Consider the following 12,821-nt stretch of genomic DNA (forward strand, 5'->3'; position numbering starts at 1 on the left):
TGTGGTATGGAGGTAACCTTGAATTCTCAAAAACTGGGCCAACAGAACACTAGCTCTGGCAGGTTCTGCCATGCTAGAAAAGCTTCTCATACAGTCCTAATGACAAGCCTGATATTCAAGAACCAAATTACTTAAGAGAAATTTGTTACAAGAAAGCTGGCCACTGTGATGAGTTCTTTGGCCATGGCAACCCATTAAACAAAGAAAAATTAAATGTGACTCTTACTCCTGTGCAGATTTATCCTACATCCACAATCAATAAATTAACAACCATTTATTAAGCATCTATGCTGACTAGACACTGGTGATATGAAGACAGAAATGAAATAATCTCTGCCTTCAATCATCAATCAATTGGTCAATATTTATGAAGCACCTACTATGTGCCAAGCACTGTGCTAAACACTAGGAATACAAAAGGAGTCAAAAGACTATCCCTGCCCTCAAGGATCTCACAATCTAATGGGACAGAAAACATGTAAACAAATATATACAAAGCAAGCTATGGGCAAGATAAATTGGAAATAATTAACAGAGGGAACAAACTGGAATTAAGATAATAAATTTACAGTCTAGTCAAAGGAGATAATATGTACATGTAAAGGAAAGTGCAAATAAATACAAATGGTCATTGGGCTTAGGGGAGTCACTAAAAGAGGTGGGGAACCTGCAGCCCCAAGGCCACATGTGTCCCATGCCTGTAACTAAAAGCTGATGGGATTAGGAAAAACTTCAAGTAGGAGGTGGCCCTTGAGCTGGCACCTGAAGGATACTAGGGATTAGCATTGTAAGAAGCTGAAGAGAGGCGAGAGTCCATTCCACTCATTAGGGACAGACAGTGCAATAGAGCAGATATGAGATTTGGATTGTCCTATATGAAAAACACTAAGAAAGCCATTTCTATTCTGTGTGTCTATGTGAAGGAGAGAAGTATGCATTAAGATTGGAAAAGTAAAGTGGAATCAGGTTGTAAAGGGCTTTAGAGAAGTTTGATTTTGAATCCAATGGTAATAGGGAGCCACTTGAGCTCATTGGCCAGTGGAAGAGGGGCAGATGATATGGTCAGATTTGTACTTTAGGGAAATAATTTTGGCAGTTATGTAGAACAGGGCTGTCCAACTTTAGGTTTTTATTGAAACAATAGACAGTATATTTTGATTTGCCATTTTAGTGAGACCTCTGTGGTAGCTCGGTTTCATTTACTAAAGCATTTATGTAAATTTCTATGCTTGTAGAGGGGGCCGCATAAATCACACTGTGGGCTGCATGCAGCGGCTGTGGGCCGCATTTTGGACAGCCCTGGTGTAGAGACTAGATTGGAAGGAGGAAAGACTTGAAGAGTACATGAGTAATGTTTGTTGAAAGGCAGAAACCATAAGGTATATATGTGTGTGTATGACTGAGTGTATATATGCATATGAGTGAGCAGTGAAGGATGACATCAAGGTTTTGAGTTCAGGTTGAGTAAAAGGATGGCCCTACCAGGGGTGGGCAACTTGTGGCCCTCTAGGTCCTCAAGGCCCTTTGACTGATTCACTTGAGGACCTAGAGGGCCACATATGGCCTCAAGGCCACAAATTCCCCACCCCTGACCTAGATAGTAACAGGGAAGTTTGGAAGAAGGGTAGGATTTTGGAGAAAGGTAATAAGTTCTATTCCAGACACGTTATGTTTGAAATACCTACAGGCTATCCAGTTAAAAATATCTCATAGGATGTTGGCAATATGAAAATAGAACTTAAGGGAAGACTAAGGATAGAAATATCTATTTAGGAGTCATCAGCATAAAGATGATTATTGAACCCAAATGAGCAGATGAGATCACAGAGGGAGACAGTGTTGAAAGAAGGGGCACAGGACAAAACCTAGAGGGAAATCCTCACTTAGGAGTTGAGGTATGATGTGGATGAGAATCCAGCAAAGGACAATGAGAAGGAATGGTCAGCCAGCTAGGGGAAGAGCAAAAAGAGAATAATGCCACAAAAACCCTGATAGAAGGGAACATCCAGGAGATGAATAGTAAGGTCAGAAACCTGGTTACAAAAGGTTAAGAAGGGAGTGAGGTGAGAGGCATCAGAGGCAATAACAGTGGATAGCTCTTTCTAGTGGAGTGGCAAAAAAGAGGGCAGAGGGTGGTTTTTAAAAATCACAATTTTTTGACTGCCTATACACATTAATTTCGTTATAGGTTCCATAAATGTAAAATCTTAGTCCAGTGACTAAGAGTTGACATAATAATGGAAAAACTGAACCACATTAACATTGCTATTCTCTCAATTAATGAAATTAAAAGGTATAAGGTAATTGTAGCTAAATGGGAGAACAGCTCATAGGTTCTCCTTTGAAAAAAAAATACAAGAGTGGATGGAGTTTACTTTAGCATGGATCCAAGGACAGCAAGAAACCTCATTTCATGGAACATTTGGTCATCTTGTATTTCAGTGTTCATGATAAGTATTTCCAAAAAGACCACCATGAAAATAATTGCAGCTTTGGCCCCAACATCTGATGTGGAGGATGAAGTAAAAAAAAAAAAATTGCAAAGAGGTAGGTAAAACCATACAAATTAAATCACTATATACTTTGATATATTTCTATATATGGTTGTAGGCATTAGGTTATTGAGAGGAGAGGTGATGGGAACTAGGATTTTCTGAAATTACCCAGATGATTAATAGAGCATTTGGATAGCAGTTCTGGAAATTTTTACTTCAAACTCATGCATCAAGGGTACTGTATTTTAGTGGTGGGTTTTTTTTTAACTCTCAAAAATTTATTAAATACCATACTCTTTTTAAAAACATATTTCCACATTAGTCATGTTGTGAAAGAAGAATTAGAACAAAAGGGGAAAACCACAAGAAAGAAAAAAAGAGAAAAAATAGTATGCTTCGATCTGCATTCAGACTCCATAGTTCTTTCTCCAGATGTGGATAGCATTTTCAATCTTTAGTCTTTTGGAATTGTCTTAGATCATTGTATTGCTGAGAAGAGCTAAGTCTATCAAAGTTGGTCATCACACAATGTTGCTGTTACAATGTACAACGTTCAAATTGCTTGCCTTCTTAGGGAGAGTGCGTGGGGAGGGAAGAGGGGAGAGAATTTGGAATTCAAAGTTTTAAAAGCAGATGCTCAAAAAAAGAAGTTGTTTTAAGTTGTTTTTGCATGCAACTGGAAAATAAGATGTACAGGCAATGGGGCATAGAAATCTATTTTGCCCTATAAGAAAGTAAGGGGGAAATGGATGGGGGGGAGGGGGAATGGGGTGATAGAAGGGAAGGCTGACTGGGAAACGGGGCAATCAGAATATATGCCATCTTGGAGTAGGGGGAGGGTAGAAATGGGGAGAAAATTTGTAACTCAAAATCTTGTGGAAATCAATGTACAATGTTCTCTTGGTTCTGCTTACCTCCCTCTTCATTAGTTCATATAAGTCTTTCCAGACTTTTCTGAAATCTGCCTGCTCATCATTTCTTATAGCACAATTGTATTCCATTACATTCGTATACCACAACTTGTTCAGCCATTCCCCAATTGATGATCATTCCCTCAATTTCCAGTTCTTTGCCACTACAAAAAGAACTGCTATGAATATTGTTGTACATGTGAATCCTTTTCTTTAAGGGTCCTGTATTTTGAGTTGTGAAAACATCCATCAAATAAAGACATCTTGCATGCAACTTGGAGAAGGTTCACACCCCAAAATGCAGATTTTTGGGATTCCAGCTGGGAAGCTCTGGTTGTGTAAAAGAGTTCAACCAAGTTTTGAAAAGCTGAGGCTATCTGGCCAATTGACTCTCATGGCTACTTCAGCCCAAATGAACTGCTCTCTCCCCAGCAGCAGAATAGGCTATACCAAGGGGAGAGAAGGTAAGGAACTGGGGGAGCAAAGATTCAAGACTAAGGGAGAAAGCAGAGGGATAGGCAGCCCTTGATCATGACAGCCACATAAAGTCTAAAAGATTGGACTAAGGAGGTAACAAAGTGCCTCCCACAATAAGACCGATGCCCATAGTGCCAAAACTCCCAAGTCTACTCCCTAGGGTTTTCCCCTGAATTCCCCCAAAATTTGAATCAATGCAGGTTCCTCGCTTCTCCCATCCAGTATCTTGAAGAAAAACTGGTATTCTGAGCAAAGTCAGTTGCTCCATATTCAACTAATTCGAAATTGTGAACTTAGTGAAGGTCACGAATATTGTAATTTAGTCTTTCTTCCCTGTGTGGAAATAAGTACTTTGCCAATTGTACTACTATTAGGCACGTATCATATTTTATTTTGCATCATAGTTATTTTTGTTCATCTTCAGTCTCCCCCATCAGACTATGAGCTCCATGAGATCAAAGAGATATTTATATCCATTGTTCATTCATCTTTATAGTCATCGCAGAGATTAATACAAGGCTCTACATTGCTCAGTAAATGTTTAACTATTTCCTCTCCAGTATTAAACAAGTGTGGTTTTTTTTTCTGCCTTATATATCTCTCGTATCCATCTCTGCCCACAGCCACCACTTTGGTTCAGAACCTCATTTCATCTTTTCAGAAAATTATTTATCTGTGCAGAAGCACTGTGCTCACTGAGGGTTGGGGGCTGAGGATAGAAGGTAGTGTTACAAAATTTAGATAAAGCCCAACTTATATAAGCATTATCATGTAGGAGGGGCACAAATAGATATCTTTAATACAAAATAGTCAATCAGTCAACAAGCATTTATTAATTGTGAATTATGTGTCAGGTGTTGTGCTGAGTACTGAAGATACAAAGAAAAGCAAAAGACAGTCCCTGATCTCAAGGAGCTCACAGGCTAATGAGGGAGAAAACATGCTAACAGCTAGATACAAACCACATAGATACAGGATAAATTGGAGATAATGAAACAAGAAAGGGAAGGCGCTATCATTGAGTGGTGCTGGGGAAGGTTTCTTGCAAAAGGTGGGATTTTGGTTGGGACTTGAAAGAAGCCAGGGAAGCCAGAAGTCAGAGATGAGGAGGGACAGAATTCCAGGAATAGGGAACAGCTAGTACATATGCCCTGAGTCTGGAGATAGATTGTCTTCTTTAAGGAACAGCAGAAGTCAGTGTCACTGGATCAAAGAGTACATGTAAGGGTGTTAGTATAAGAAGACTGGAAAGATAGGGGAGGGTCAGGTTATGAGGAGCTTTAGACACCATGCAGAACATTTCAAATTTGATCCTGGAGATCATAGGGAGCCCATATTATATGATAAATGCTTCAGACTCAACTAGAATCTATATTAGCCTCCTAACTTCTTGTTGTTCGGTTGTTTTTCAGTTGTGTCTGACTCTTCATGACCCCATTTGGGGTTTTCTTGGCAAAGATACTGGAGTAGTTTGCCATGTCCTTCTCCAGCTCGTTTTACAGATGAGGAAAATGAGGCAAACAGGCTGAAGTGACTTGCCCAGGGTCACACAGCTAGCAAGTATCTGAAGCCAGATTTGAACCCAGGAAGATGAGTCTTCCTGACTCCAGGCCCAGCACTCTATCTACTGCACACCTAGTTGCCCAGCCTCCTATCTACTCTCTCTGAATTCAGTCGGTCCCTTCTTCACTGTATCCTTCACAAAGCTGCCCTTGTAATCTTCTGATCACATCACTCCTACCACCAAAGACATTTAGTGATCTCTTATTTGCCTACCTAATAAAGTGACATTCAGTACCCTCCATGATTAGATTCCAATATAGCTTTCCAGCTTTATTTCTTGCTACTTCCCTCCACATACTCTATATTGCAGCCAATCAAAACCACTTTCCATTTTCCCTATTCTTATTCTGTGCTAGCCTGCCTCTGTACCTTTAAATCTTGTTTCTCAGTCCCAAAGATAAAAGAAACCTGTTCCTCTCCTCTATCTGTGAAATAACATGCAGTCTCTCCATCATATCTTCATATCAAATCTTGAGGCAAAAGAACTACTGTTTATTGGTTAAAGCTCCATGATCTCAGACTTCTATGGGACCCTAAACCTGGAGATAGGGATTGTGCCTGATGCAGACTTGGAAAAGAAAGAACAAGACTGAGGAGGAATCATACAGAAAGAAGAGTCCTGGGCTTTCCCTGAGCATCTGTGAGCCAAGAACCAAACTTAGGGACAGAATTAAGAAAACAAAAACAAACTAGTAAATATTTTAAACCAATATTACTTTCAGTTGCCCTTTCTCTGTACGGAAATCAAGCATTTGCTTACTAGGGTGCTTTTGGGGGGTTTCTTTGTTACATTGGATAAACTTCCTTAGGAAATAGTCTGTGTCATCTGTTCTTTTATCCATTTCCTAATTCTTAGCATCAAGTCGTTGTCCCAGGATGATTTCAGAAAACCTTGAAAGACTTACATGAACTGATGCAGAGTGAAATGAGCAGAACCAGGAGAACATTATACACAGTAACGGCAATATTTTACAATGATCAGCTGTGAATGATTTAGCTATTCTCAGCAGTACAGTGATCCAAGACAATTGCTAAGGACTCATGATGAAAAATGCTATCTGCCTCCACAGACAGAACTGATGGCATCTGAATACAGACCCAAGCATACTATTTTCCACTTTCTTTCTTTCCTTCTTTTAGTTCAAGTTTTCTTCCACAAAATGACAAATATGGAATTTTTTTACATGATTGCACATATATAACCTATATTAGATCGCTTACCATCTCAGGGACTGAAGTGGGGAGGGAGGGAGGAATAGAATTTGGAACTCAAAACTTTTAAAAAAAAGGTTAAATTGTGGTTTTTTTGTATAATTAGGGAAAAATAAAATATTACTTAAACTTTAAATAAAAATTGAAAAGACTGTGTTCATGTAGTCAGAGTTGCTTCAGTTGGATGCCATATAATTTTATTTTTATTCTTTCTTCTAATTTGGTGCTGATTTTGATGACACTTCCTTACTTTGGAACATCCTAACACCTCTTTGGACTGCTCACCATGAAATATCCCTCTACAAGATCCCTTCACCATTAGCCCTACTTTTCACATTGAGGAATTCCTCCCAGATATTCTTACTTAGTTGAAGGGACTGAGCCAACCTGCTTTCATTCTCCTCTTGGTCAAGTCCCTGACTTTCCAGACTTCAAAATCATGGTCCTGTACTAGGTACAATCAATACCAATTGGAAATAGATTAAATATGGGGGTGAAGGCAGATCCATAACTATGGAAATAATAATAGCCAACATTTATGATGTGTTTTACAGTTTGTTTATTCATCTATGAACCTTAAAGCGAACTCAAGGTTAAATCTAAGGATGTTGGTCTTAGTTCCCTTTTGACCCTCCCTTCCTCAACCTACTCCTTAATCCAAACATTGGCTCAGAATGCAACAAAAATTAGTTTATCTTTATCTGGAAACAAAACTGCTTAAGGGAGAAAACAAGCAAATTGCAAGTAGAACAGGAAACTCCTGAGGGTAGTAATTCCTGTTGAGCAGACAATGGAGAGAGAGTGGGAAGGGGGTAATTTCACCATGTGCCCCACTGCCTGCCGAGCAGGTCTGTCCACTGAAATAGCAAATTCTGTGCAGGCAGATCACTCCTTAAGGGGGTCAGTGAGACAGAGAAGGATGCAACTTGTTCATGATTATTTACTTTAGGGTAGCAAAATAAATAGCCCTCCTATCTTATTAGTTTATTGCTAGTACGTGTCTGCCCTGTACCCCTTTGTTCTCTGTAGAAAGCAGAAATTCCCTGGGCTTCTCTGTCACGGCCCATGATCCTTCAGTCCCTCCTTCCAGCTTGGAAAAACTACCCTTCAAATCATCCCTCTTGCCTATAAGAAGCTACAGATGTATTCTCTCAAGGTGACCGAATCTTTGCCCCAGGACACCAAAATGGAGGGAATTACTAACAAAATTTACACTATTTCAGCAGGTAGAAACAGCTGAGCTTAGTACTTAAGTAGTAGGAAGAATTTGTTAAAATAGGAAGTTACCAGATGGCACGCTTCCTCCCATGGTGGCTGTTCGCTTGATGAGCTCTTTCCCAGCTCAACCCAGCCCCACTGTGTTGCCTTCCCAGCAGTGACCTCATAGTTTCCTGGAATATCTCTCCTCCCTACGGGGTGGTGTCCTAGAGTCTGAGGTCTCTTCCCTCGATTCCCATGCAAATGAATTTGCTTTTAAAAGTTTATTTGAGGTCATCTCTCTTGCTGCTTTCCTAAGAAACAAGAATTTCTAATTATGGCTGTAAATAAGGGAAACAGAAAGCATCAAACCTGGGGGTCTGGGGGGATGGTAATGCCCTCAGCAGAAATAAATATCTGGAGGAGTTTGTGAGGAAAATTATGAGTTCATTTTAGACATGGTGAGTTTGAGGTGCACGTCTGGTTTTTGCCCATTTTGGAGGACCTGGCTAACATAGGCCATAGAAGCCTATTGGACTTGCTTATGACAAACTGTCTGTGTTTAGTGACTGCATATATTTCCATTTGACATACCAGCCCAGCTTTCTCATTGTTCTTGTGTCTTGATGTAGCCTGCCCCCCACCCCCTACCCCAATGTAAACCTAGAAGTCTGACTTTCCATGTTTCCATGTCACATCTGGTCCAGTAAGACCCCTGCCTTAAAACAGATGGTGCTTACCTTACCTCCTGCAGTTGTGTGGTTGTTTATAATTCTGTAATCTAATGGGCTTTTTACTCTGTGCTCATCTGGTTTTTATTTATGCTCTGATTGTCCTTTAACATTATGGAAAGCACCCCCCCCCCTCACATGAGAGATTACATCAGAATATTCTATAATGCTTGCCTAGGATTCTACTACTTTTTAAGGCTAAAGGCTGATTGAGTCAAGCCTGTGACTTTTCCTGGCTCAGACTACAGAAATCAGAACTCACAGTTTCCCGTTATATCACCTCATCTTAGATAGTGGGTTCCAAGCTGTGTCAAGGTCAGATGAGAATCCCTAAGGAAAATAGACTTCATACTAAGCTGTAATACTTCCAAGAACTATAATATCATGTGTCCACCAGCTCTTTGTTATTTCATGGAAAACCACAAGGTACATGCTACAGTACTTCTGCTTTGAGAGTTCTTAGAGCCAGGGTTAAGTTGCATATACTCCTATTGAGAATCTCTGCCAAAAAAACCACCTTGATCTTTAGCAGGGCTACTTAACTGGTTTTGTGTGTCCTGGGTCCCTTTGGTCCTCTTCTCAGAATAATGAGGTTTTAAAAACATATTTTGGTAGGTATGGGGCTGGGGGAGGACTGACCCACAGGTACCAGCTCAGTTATTGATTGCTCTGGATATTGAGCAGTGATGGTGGTGGGTTCATGTAAGGAACCAGGGTGAGTCTGGGAGGTTGGGGACAGATCTGTACCTTCAGACCCCAGATCACTGGGGAGAAAACACTAGTTTTGAATCTGGTTCTGCTGCATCCTGGCTATGTGACATTAGAAGGTCACTTTAACTCTCAATTTCCCCATTTGTAAAGATTAATTGGAGTAGATGGTCTCTCTAAAAGGTCTCTTCTGGCTTTGCTATTTTGTGCTCTTAAGTCCTTTCCATTCCTAAAACCTTTGATTTCCTTCCCATGCATTAGAATCCAAGGTGGAAATGAGGATGAGGAAACCTGGGGCCTGTGACTAGGAGGTCAGAGTTTCTGAGTCCCTGGGGGTGAGGGGCAGCTCAACTGGGTTGATCAGAGGAATCAGGAGCTGGGGAAGTCAGGATGCCTGGGCTCCTTTGTGGAGTGTGGGACTGGAGTTTCAAGCCACCTGTCTCTGAGGGAAGGACTGGGGACAAATGGGGCTAGGCAGCTTTTGTGGGGGTTAGAGGAAGTGTGTCACTGTTTCTTCTTCATTTCATTTTAGATCCAGGTGCGATAATGACTCAGGTTGGCATCGACACCTGAATATCTGGCCAGGGTACAATGTTCCATGCCCTAAGACATGAGGCCCTGCAGTGTCCCACCAAACACCAAGGTGCCCCCAGATCACTCTGGCAGGAGTCCTCTGCACCCTTCTCATCCCCAGCACAGACCATGCCTCAGTTGAAGGCTCCAGGGTAGGCATTTATCCTCAGAGGAGTTATTGATTTTGACACACTGGAGGGTTCTGGGATAACAGACAATAGGACTGGGAATGGTACCCCAGCCTGACACCAGGCAGGTTTTCCTGGGGCTGTCACAGCCCTATATCAATTTGATGGGTTGAACTTTGGAGGTCAGTTTCCTTGGCTTCTCAAGGCAGAGCAGCATTAGGTCATGACTGATGGTGCTGGGGTTGTACTGAGGGTAAGGCACCTGGAGGTCAACTGCTGTGAGGGCTCTTGGTGCCCAAGACTGTGCTTCCCCACGAGCACCCGAAGGTCCCAGGGGGCACAGTGAGCAGCTATGAGGACCCATTGATTGTATACCTTCGGCAGATGAACAGCTTGGCCTGCTGGGGCTGGGAGTGGGGAAATACAGGTGAGGCCACCAATAATCTTATTCTCATTCCTCTTAGCAATAGAAGCAGTGACGATGTCAGGAGCAACATAGTTGAGGGAGTGGGAAGCTCTGAGAGATACAGAAACAAGAGAGTGGCAAAAAGAGACAGATGCCCGAGACAAAAGAAATAGAGACACAGTAATTGATAGAATGAGACAGAGCCAAGGAGGGTAGCAGAAGCAAAGAGATGCTGAAAAAAACAGAAGATACAGTCCGGATAAAGACACAGAGAAAGGAGAGATAGAGAGCCTAGGACACAAAGCTGGACAGGTGTCCCCTCTAGTGGGGGTGTGCCCCAGGGACAGTCGTGTATAGGCAGAGCTCTATTTCTTTATCCCCAGAATAATGTTTTAAATGCAAAAAAAAAAGACACATACGATTACAAAAGAAATCTATTTTTAGCTTTAAAAAAATGTGATTTTTTTTTCCCATTCACCTTTGCAGATCTTCTGAAATCTATCAACAAACCCAAGGTTAAGAATCCCTGATCTACAGGGTGGTTGTGGGGACTCTGGTTCAAATGAGAATAATGAATGCTCACAGAACAACCTAGGACAAAAGATACCAGAGCAGGCCACTGCATTTGCGTTTCTTGCTGTTAGAGGCAGGGTATTCTGGTTCTAGGCCAGGCATGAGTTTGTCTGGCCTTTATCCAAACAAATAAGGAATATGGAGGCCACTGCAGTCTGTCTTGGGCCTGAAGCCAGTGGAAAGAAGGGGATTTGCCAGAGCCTGGAATCATAGAATCTCACAGTTCATAAGATCATTGGATTTAGAGTTGGTGGGGACTTGCCAACTCCTTCAATTTACATAGGCAGAAGGAGAGTAACTTGCCTAAGGTCACACAGTGGATAAATTGCAGATCTTGAATTTAATTCTAACCTGGATCCTCTGACTCCAAAGCCATTACTCTCTTCCCTATTGGACCAGGAGAGTCTAGTCATCCTAGATCCTTAAATACTATGCAACCCAGGACCCGTGGGGACTTTTTGTTGTTGTTTGAGCTTTGTTTTTGAAGAGGATCATGGACATCACAGTGTGACTTGACTTGCACATGGATTGGATTTAAGTGAGGCAGAGTTGCACAGTTTTCAGCCTATCTCTTCCAGAGTCATCAAAGCCCAGTGGCAAGACAGAAGTCAAGACAACTAGCAATGGCCCTGGGATGTAATAGATGACTGTATAATTACTGTTCAGTCCCCTTCCCAACATGTGCTGTTGACCTTCCTCATCTATTAGCCCTGTGTCACATAATCCTGAATGACTGAATAGAAAAGGACCGCTCCAGCATTGGGTGCTACCACAATCATGGTTGTGTTGGGCTCCAAAGGGAAGATCTTAGCTCATTGTGCAGAACCGACAGAAGCACTTTCATTGGCCCTTACCCTGAATCTATATAGATAGTGATCCAGTAAAGGAAAGTGAGAAGCAGTGATCACACTAATAGAAGAGAACCAAGAGAAAGAATTCTCCAAATTTTTTTTTAAACCCCAAAAACAGAAAGTAAAGAATGTCCAGGAGAAGAGGGTACTCAACAACGTCAAATGCTAAATAGAAGTCAAGAAGGATGAAAATGTAAAAAAGTCCATCAGGCTTGGCGGTTAGGAGATCACTAATAACAATCTAGACAAAGAGGAATAAAAAATAATGGAACTCAATAACCCGGTTTGTGATGTACCCCAAAACACAAATCACTATTTGACAAAAACTACTGGAAAAGCTGGAAAGCAGTCTGGAAGAAATTAGGCTCAAACCAACATCTTATACCATATTCTACAATAAAAATCCAAATGAATGTGTGTCCTGAATATCATAGCTCTTACCATAAAAAAGGTAAAAAAAAGAGAAGCAGGTCCTAGGCCTTTCATAGCTACAGGAAGAAGTTATGCTTTTATCCAAACAAAGGACAGAGATAATTACCAAAGATAACATAGATAATTTTTCTTTCATTAAATTGAACAGCTTTTGCACAAACAAAATTAATGCATCTAGGATAAGATACTGACTTGGGCGGGGTGGGGGGGGACTTTGTGTCAAATATCTCAGGTAAGGTTGATATCCAAAGTAAATAGACAACTGACATGTGTGGCATATCAATCAATTGATCAGTAACCTTTTATTAAGTGCCTACTATGTGCCAGGCACTTGCTAAGTGCTGAGGATTTTTTAAAAAGTAGATGCTAATCAATTGAGGAATGACTAAACAAATGGCAGTACATGAATAATGGAATATTAGTGTGCTGTAAGAAATGATGCACATGATGAATGCAGAGAAGTATGAAAAGACTTACATGAACTGATGCAGAACCAAGTAAGCAAGGCCAAGGAAACAATATACACAATGACTCCAACAAAATAAATGGAAAGAACCAATACAA

At 41.1% G+C, this 12,821-nt stretch overlaps 1 pseudogene; it reads right to left on the reverse strand.

Annotated features, from left to right (window-relative positions):
- Positions 1–9,798: 9,798 nt before the first annotated feature.
- Positions 9,799–10,492, reverse strand: LOC118854386 (annotated as a pseudogene).
- Between the last annotated feature and the right edge of the window lie 2,329 nt (positions 10,493–12,821).

Source organism: Trichosurus vulpecula, chromosome 6 (assembly GCF_011100635.1).
Source record: "Trichosurus vulpecula isolate mTriVul1 chromosome 6, mTriVul1.pri, whole genome shotgun sequence".
In the NCBI taxonomy this organism is placed as follows: Eukaryota; Metazoa; Chordata; class Mammalia; order Diprotodontia; family Phalangeridae; genus Trichosurus; species Trichosurus vulpecula.